Source organism: Myotis yumanensis, unplaced genomic scaffold (genome assembly GCF_028538775.1).
Source record: "Myotis yumanensis isolate MYYU_CA2020_CCGP unplaced genomic scaffold, mMyoYum1.0.hap1 SCAF_22, whole genome shotgun sequence".
In the NCBI taxonomy this organism is placed as follows: Eukaryota; Metazoa; Chordata; class Mammalia; order Chiroptera; family Vespertilionidae; genus Myotis; species Myotis yumanensis.
In genome coordinates, this window is record NW_027223773.1 from 5,315,099 (window position 1) to 5,323,816 (window position 8,718).

The window sequence follows — 8,718 nt, forward strand, 5'->3', positions numbered from 1 at the left end:
GGCAGATTGCAGAAGAGCCACTAATCACTGACTGGCTGCCTCCTGCACAACCCACACTGGGGATCGAGCTTGCTACCCGGGCATGGGCCCTGACCGGGAATCGAACTGAGACCTCCTGGTTCCTAGGTTGATGCTCAACCATTGAGCCACACCAGCCAGGCACTTCATACATTTATTTTTCCTTTTTTTCCCCCCTCTGGATTTTAAAAAGATATATGGAATGTCTCACGAATTTGCGTGTCATCCTTGCACAGGGGCCATGCTAATCTCTGTATCGTTCCAACGTTAGTATACGTGCTGCCCGACGCGAGCACCGTTTCTTAGTGATGGAAATTCACTCTACCAAGAAAGAAGTCAAGGACTGTCTTCCGATTCGGCCTCTGTCCCTTCGGGCTGTGTGATCGGTGCCTGCCGTTGCATTGCTGCAAGCTCAGTGCCCGGATTGCTTCAGCAGGGAAACCGATACCCATTCCTCAGGGCCGCTCTGACGATAGGAGACTGTGAGCTTCGCATGGCGCTTGGCACACGGAGAAGAAGATATTCAAAAACATCTGTTCACCCCGAACACGAAGCCAAATAATCTCCTCTAAACGGTTTGTCAGCCGTTTTCAACATTAAGTCCCAGGGTCCCTGGGAATTTGGAGCTAAGCGTTGTTACTGTCCTCTTTTTGTTTGGCTGCAAAAAGCTTTATTGTTTGCATTTGCTCCAAAGCATGGGCCGGGGCCCGGGAGTGATTAGAAGGCGGCCTAGTGGTTGCAGAGAGCGGCTCAGGCAGAAGCGAGACACCGAGGGGGGTGCACAGGGACCCCTCAAAGGCCTCTGGACTCCAAGTTGTGCTTGAGGTTGAGCCTTTGAAGAGATACTGGCCCGGCCAGGCCTGGGGGCGGGCAGCCGGAGGGGAGTCAGGTGCGGCCCATCTCCCTGATGAGCTTCACCTCCTCGCCCAGGAAGTGGTTCTCCCAGAAGTCACAGCGCTGAGGGGCTGCGCGGGCAGAACCTGGGCCGCAGACCCTCAGGGCCTGGGTCAGGCTCTTCCCGGGGCCCTGGCGGCTCCCACGGCGGCCTGAGTGCCGCCCCACTCGCTGTGGGAAGGCCCTGCAGGTCCTGGAGGAGGGCACGGCCGTCCCCTGGTTTTCCTCTTCAAGAGACGCCGGGCGCCCGCAGCTTCTCCTCTGGGGACTCGGGGAAGACGTGGCCCTCGCCCGCCAGAGCCCGCGTGGAGGTGGAAGCAGAAGCCCAGAGAGAGGTAGGTGAGGGCGGCCTGCGAACGCAGGGGGACGCGTGGTTGATGGGGCCTCCGCCTGGCTGGGAGAAGCGAGGAATTTGGGAGCTCATGGTTGCTCGGCAATAAGGAGTTGAGCTCAAAAAATGGTGTTGGCTGGTCTCGAAGGGTGTTGGCTGGTCTGGAATGGTGTTGGCTGGTCTGGAATGGTGTTGGCTGGTCTGGAATGGTGTTGGCTGGTCTGGAATGGTGTTGGCTGGTCTGGAATGGTGTTGGCTGGTTTGGAATGGTGTTGGCTGGTTTGGAATGGTGTTGGCTGGTCTGGAATGGTCTTGGCTGGTCTGGAATGGTGTTGGCTGGTCTCAAAGGGTGTTGGCTGGTCTGGAATGGTGTTGGCTGGTCTGGAATGGTGTTGGCTGGTCTGGAATGGTGTTGGCTGGTTTGGAATGGTGTTGGCTGGTCTCGAAGGGTGTTGGCTGGTCTGGAATGGTGTTGGCTGGTCTCAAAGGGTGTTGGCTGGTCTGGAATGGTGTTGGCTGGTCTGGAATGGTGTTGGCTGGTTTGGAATGGTGTTGGCTGGTCTGGAATGGTGTTGGCTGGTCTCGAAGGGTGTTGGCTGGTCTGGAATGGTGTTGGCTGGTCTGGAATGGTGTTGGCTGGTCTGGAATGGTGTTGGCTGGTCTGGAATGGTGTTGGCTGGTTTGGAATGGTGTTGGCTGGTCTGGAATGGTGTTGGCTGGTCTCGAAGGGTGTTGGCTGGTCTGGAATGGTGTTGGCTGGTCTGGAATGGTGTTGGCTGGTTTGGAATGGTGTTGGCTGGTTTGGAATGGTGTTGGCTGGTCTCGAAGGGTGTTGGCTGGTTTGGAATGGTGTTGGCTGGTCTGGAATGGTGTTGGCTGGTTTGGAATGGTGTTGGCTGGTCTGGAAAGGTGTTGGCTGGTCTGGAATGGTGTTGGCTGGTCTGGAATGGTGTTGGCTGGTCTGGAATGGTGTTGGCTGGTCTGGAATGGTGTTGGCTGGTCTCGAAGGGTGTTGGCTGGTCTGGAATGGTGTTGGCTGGTCTGGAATGGTGTTGGCTGGTTTGGAATGGTGTTGGCTGGTTTGGAATGGTGTTGGCTGGTCTGGAATGGTGTTGGCTGGTTTGGAATGGTGTTGGCTGGTCTGGAATGGTGTTGGCTGGTTCAAAGGGTGTTGGCTGGTCTGGAATGGTGTTGGCTGGTTCAAAGGGTGTTGGCTGGTCTGGAATGGTGTTGGCTGGTCTGGAATGGTGTTGGCTGGTTTGGAATGGTGTTGGCTGGTTTGGAATGGTGTTGGCTGGTTTGGAATGGTGTTGGCTGGTCTGGAATGGTGTTGGCTGGTCTGGAATGGTGTTGGCTGGTCTCGAAGGGTGTTGGCTGGTCTGGAATGGTGTTGGCTGGTCTGGAATGGTGTTGGCTGGTCTGGAATGGTGTTGGCTGGTCTCAAAGGGTGTTGGCTGGTCTGGAATGGTGTTGGCTGGTTTGGAATGGTGTTGGCTGGTCTGGAAGGGTGTTGGCTGGTCTGGAATGGTGTTGGCTGGTTTGGAATGGTGTTGGCTGGTTTGGAATGGTGTTGGCTGGTTCAAAGGGTGTTGGCTGGTCTGGAATGGTGTTGGCTGGTTCAAAGGGTGTTGGCTGGTCTGGAATGGTACCGAAGGTGGCGACAGGAAAGAGGTTGGAGGTAGTCTGAGGCTGGAAGAGGGGGCGTCTCTAGGTGTGTTCCGTCCAGACACGGCTGAAGCAAGAGACAGATGGAGGGGACTGCCAAGGGCACTGAAAGAGGTTGTTCTTTATTCCCCGAGTGGGGAGCTGGTAGGCTTGGGGAGTGACAGACCCCCACCCCACCCCCGCCAGTGGAAGGGAGCGGGGCTCTGGGGAGGCCCCAGGTAGAGCCCAGCTGAAATCTCCAAGTGTGGAGGTGCTGTCCTCTCGGGGTGCGCCCCCCTCAGCTGAGGACTGTGCCCCGCTCAGTGCTGTGAGGCGGGGGAGCTCCCGGATTTATGAAGGGGTTCAGTGAAAACTGGGGAGGGCTGGGGTGGTGCAGGGGCCTGGGTGTCTGTCCTGGGATCCTCCCCAGCCTGCTCCCCCGTCAATGGGAGAAGCTGAGAAAGGCCTTGAAGTGCCTTTGGGAGACAGCCCCCCACCCAGGACTGCTGTCGGCCATGTGAACACCCTTTTCTCTGTGTGTCCCCAAGGCCCGGCTCCTCCAGCTCTGAGGACCCCCCTTCCCCCTGGGCAGCCCCCAAGGCCTTTTTGTGACCTCATCAGGGATCCCTTTGGAACCACCCCGCAGGCAGGACTGGTTCTTAAGTAAAATCGGACCCTCTAGTGTGACCTGGGCCCTCCAGCCCCTTCCCTCAGCGCTGGCCCCCCTCTCCTTCCTGAGTGTCCCCCCCAGGGGTCCTAGGGGCCGCGGGGTCATCCCTCCTCCCATCCTGAAACCTGGGGGACTGGGCATCAGGCCGGGCGGGGGGTAGGGGCGCAGTGACCGTCTCCCGGAGGCCTCGGCTTCCTGACCCGCTCAGCCGGGTCCAAGTGGTTTAACGCCTGAAGCCCACCCGCTCGGGGCACAGGGACGGGGCTGCGGAAGGCAGACTGTGGGCGTCGCCGAGCGGGAATGGCTGCGCCCTGAGAGCGCGGCCAGCATGGCGCAATGGTTACCGCGCACGGGTCTCCATGACATCTGCACCCTCCTCCTCCTTCTCCTCCTCCTCCTCCTCCCCCGCCAGCTTTGTTTTCACGGGGCCACGTGCGGCCCCGCCACCGGATGCGGCGGCGTCAGGTTCAGCTTCGGCTCCCGGGTCCCCGGGCGGCCACGCTGCGGGTTGGGCGGGTGCGGGAGGGAGGCCCGGAGCTCGGGGCCCTGCGGGCCGGCGTCCCCCCACCCAGGAAAGGACCCCAAACCCTGCGGGCCCGGAGTTGCGGGGACAGCGTGTAGGGGCCCTGCCCGCCGCGAGGCTGCGGTCTCGGGAACAAGCCTCATCGTGGGCGCGTGCGGCCCGGGCGGGGACGGCGGGGGTGGGGGGGGGGCGTCCTCCAGGGGTGCTGGCGGTGGGGCGCTCCGGGAAACCGGGAAATGTGGCGAGATCGCGAGGTGGTAACCCGCCCCCCGCCACGGCTCCCCTGGCCCCCCCGCAGCCTGGGGAGCGGGGGGCGCGGCGGGATCCGAGGGGCGTGGTCTGAGTGGGGTGCCGCGTCCGCCAGCGGGAGGACCCTGGTGGTGGCGCAGGGCCGCGACGCATGAGGATGGCGGGGAGGGAAGGGGATGGGCTCCCGAATCTAAGATCGAGGATGTGGGTGCAAGGGGCGGGGTGGGGGGGACCCTGAACGCTCAGTTCTCGAGGCCCTGACAGCCCCCCACCCCGCCGGGCTGCTCCCGGGGACGGGTTGGCAGGGGCGGCCTTTCGCACCCCCATGTCCCGGGACTGGCAGTGCCTTTCGGGGGTCGGTCCTGGCCGGGCGCTCTGGGTGCCGAGAGCTCGTCGCCCGGGACGCGGAGGGAGGGCCGGGGGTGCGGCCATCTGCCGAGCGGCTGGAGCCTGTGGTCGCCTGGCTCAGCTGGCAGCCACCAGTCATGGCTTCCCCTGCCCGTTTCCTTCTGTGAAACTGTTTGCAGACTGTGGTGCACTTTGGGTTTCTCTGGCTGCTTCCTCGCGATTACATCCAGGTGAAACCTCGGGTTCCTGTCGTGCCCCCGTGTTTACATTACGAGGCTCACAGTCTGTCTCCTTACTGACGATGTGAAATGTGATCATTTGAAGTCAAAGCCCCAGTAGCTCTCGAATCCCCTCGTCACATTCGTTCTCTATTGTCACGGAAACTGTTATCAAGATCACCAATGACCTCCACGTTGCCAAATCTATCGGTCAGGGCTCATACCTCGTTTTCAAATGCGAGGGGTTTTCTTGTGATGTCTACATGCTGTCCATTCTCAATTTCATCTTTTTCCATCAGTTGTTACTACTGCCAACTCAAGACTCTTAACTTCTGGCAACCCCCGCCCCAAAATGAACTAATTTATCTCACATTTAGAGCACGGGAATTAAAAGAGCAAGGCCCTGGATACAGCTATCCGGGCACATCTTCCATCTCAATTTACTGTGATCTTGGCAAGTTTCTCACCTATAAAACGGGGTATATGATGGCGCCCATCTTATAGGGTTAAGAATTAAATTTCAGTCCAAGCACCTTTATATCTTTACATTCTCGGCATCCTGCAGCCCTAAATTTGCATATTTGAATTTCCTGTTTGTAGCTGTCAAGAATTGGGTATTGTTCAAGTGCTCACCCAATTCTATTAGCAAAGTGAGATTCTCCCAATTTGCTTAAAAGAATCCAACTTGCCCTAGCTGGTTTGGCTCAATGGGTAGAGCGTCAGCCTGTGGACTGAAGGGTCCCAGGTTCGATTCCAGCCAAGGGCACATGCCTGGGTTGCGGGCTTGATCCCCAAGAGGGGGCATGCAAGAAGCAAACAATCAATGATTCTCTCCCTCTCCCTTCCTCTCTAAAATCAATAAAATATATTAAAAAAAAAAATTAAGAGAATGTTCCCAAATTCCTTCCTAAATGTCCTTCCAGCTACAGTCATTCCCCTGGCTTCTCCAAGACCTAACCTAACATTGTCTTCCTTGGCCCTGGCTGGGTAATAACTCAGTTGGTTAGAGCATCATCCCATACACCAGGTCGCATCCCTGGTCAGGAGGCATACAAGCTGTAACCAATGAATGCATAAGTAAGCGGAACAACAAATTTGATGTTTCTCTTCCCTAAAACCAAGTAAAAATTATCTTGCCACATAATTTCATAGGGTTTTTTCATTTGTATAGTTACTTTAGTATTCAAACGCCGTTTACCTTGTTGAAGATGCTAAAAACTAACCATAACCAAGTGTGTAAATTTGGCTAGTTCCCACTCATCACTTTGGACCCAACACGAATTCACTGAACTTTTCCTGAGCTGGAAGGAGTGGCTCGCCTCACAGGAATGAGACTACACGGCAGATATTAACAGACCCTGGTATACGGAGACAAGCTCAGTACACTGACCAAACATGCTGATGTAGTGCCACGTTCATCTGCTCTGCCAGTTTTCTGGTCTCGTTTTGTAACGGACAACTCATTGGATGATACCTAGACAGTGAGCACCTAGGACTGTTTGTAAGGAACTGGTCTGTAAGCTTTCAGCAGGTAACTTTCCTTATCCTATTGGACACCCGCTTGCCTGTTTTATGAATAGTACTCCTGTGTCCCTTTGCACTGCAGAGACCTGAACAGGGGACATTCCACTCAACTTTTAGTTTACATTGCAATGAATAAACTAGATCAGCCCTAGCCGGCTTGGCTCAGTGGATAAAGCATCAGCCTGCAGACCGAAGGGTCCCAGGTTCGATTCCGGCCAAGGGCACATGCCTGGGTTGCGGGCTCGATCCCCAGTGGGGGGTGCGCAGGAGGCAGCCGATCAGTGATCCTCTCTCATCATTGATGTTTCTCTCTGAAATCAATCAATAAAAAATAAATAAATAAAAATAAACTAGCCCTGGCCGGTTTGGCTCAGTAGTTGGAGCGTCGGCCTGCAGACTGGAGGGTCCCAGGTTCGGTTCCGGCCAAGGGCACATGCCTGGGTTGCGGGCTCGATCCCCAGTGGGGGGGGTGTGCAGGAGGCAGCTGATTGATGTTTCTCTCTCATTGATCTTTCTAACTCTCTATCCTCTCCCTTCCTCTCTGTGGAGGATCAGTGGAATATATAAAAAAAAAATAAACAATAAAAAAAAACACAAAAAATAAACTAGATCAGTGGTTCTCAACCTTCCTAATGCCGCAACCCTTTAATACAGTTCCTCACGTTGTGGTGACCCCCAACCATAAAATTATTTTCGTTGCTACTTCATAACTGTAATTTTGCTACTGTTACAATCGTAATGTAAATATCTGATATGCAGGATGCATTTTCATTGTTAAAAATCCTCCTATATAATACAAGGCTAATATGCAAATCAACCAAACGGTGGAACAACCAGTCGCTATGACGCACACTGACCACCAGGGGGAAGATGCTCAATACAGGAGTTGTCCCTGGTGGTCAATGCACTCCCACAGGGGGAGTTCCGCTCAGCCAGAAGCCCCGAGTTGGGCTCACAGCTGGCAGGCGCAGCAGCAGTGGCGGAGCCTCTCCCACCTCTGCAGCAGCGCTAAGGATGTCTGACTGCTCCCCAGGGGGAGCGGGCCTAAGCTAGCAGTCAGACATCCCCCAAGGGCTCCCGGACTGCCAGAGGGCACAGGCCAGGCTGAGAGACACCCACAAGTGCACAAATTTTGTGCACCAGGCCTCTAGTTGAACATAATTAAAGCATAGTGATTAATCACAAAAATATGTAATTTTATGTTTTCTGATGGTCTTAGGCGACCCCTGTGAAAGGGTCGTTCGACCCCCAAGGGGTCACGACCCACAGGTTGAGAACCACTTAATTAGATGCTCTTGCCAATACTTCTACTGGTGCCTGTCTGCGGAAGCAGATGCAAAGGGTCACATTAAGATCCCTAAATGGTAGGCTCTAAAAAAATACAAATTAAGGAATTTTATAACAACCAATAATATAAAAATTAAGTTATAGCTAAAAGTTTACAACCAGTAAGAACATAAGCTCAGTGTTGCACTTTGACATGGGCCTGTTCTTAGTTCACTGATGTCTAATATTTCACTTTACTTCCAGGAGCTTAAATTACTCAAACGGTTAGCCCTGGCTGGTGTGGCTCATGCACTGAAAGGTTGCAAGTCAGGGGACATCCCTGGGTTGGGATCAACTGCCCAATGGTGGGGTATGCAGGAAGCAGCCAATAGATTCTCTCTCCCTTCCTCTATAAAAATCAATACAAATTAAAAACAACACACTCAACTGTTACAACTAATGGTCACTATTAGGGAGGTGTTATAGGTCTTAAAAAGGTTCGTTATCATCATTCCATGGCTAAACCGTCCTAAGATTAATTATTGGTGCTTAATAACTTCGGGGTTAATACACAGCATCTTAAAATGTTTGGACTGGACTTACTATGTTTATAAATGTACTTTCACTACTTACAGACTTACACTATTTCCATGTAATATTGTTAGCTGACTAGGTTTGAAAGTTATCGGTTTAGAATACAACATATCCAAAGAGTTAAGATCTGGTTTTGGCAAAAAGATTCACTATACAAGGATTATACTTTCCCTCTCAACATTTGTTTCAGATATAAGATGACAAAACACTTGATACCAAAATTATTTTGAATATGAACATTTCAAGTGAATTATAAGGGTAAGGTTGATAATAAAGACCAAAAGCAAGTATAGTTTAATGTATTTTAATAGCAAACTTACAGGAACAGCACAGAAGACAGACAACATTAAAAACATGTACTTGCATGTAGGACAACTAAGTTAGAAAAGTATAGTGAATGGATGGAATCTACTGTATGATAAAAATGCTACAAACACCA

General features: G+C 53.4%; 1 non-coding gene across 1 annotated transcript; it reads right to left on the bottom strand.

The window, feature by feature from the left end:
* Positions 1 to 209: 209 nt before the first annotated feature.
* On the bottom strand, positions 210 to 314 carry LOC138999386 (U6 spliceosomal RNA). Its single transcript, XR_011469380.1, has one exon. It is a non-coding gene; the product is annotated as a U6 spliceosomal RNA (small nuclear RNA).
* Positions 315 to 8,718: the final 8,404 nt, after the last annotated feature.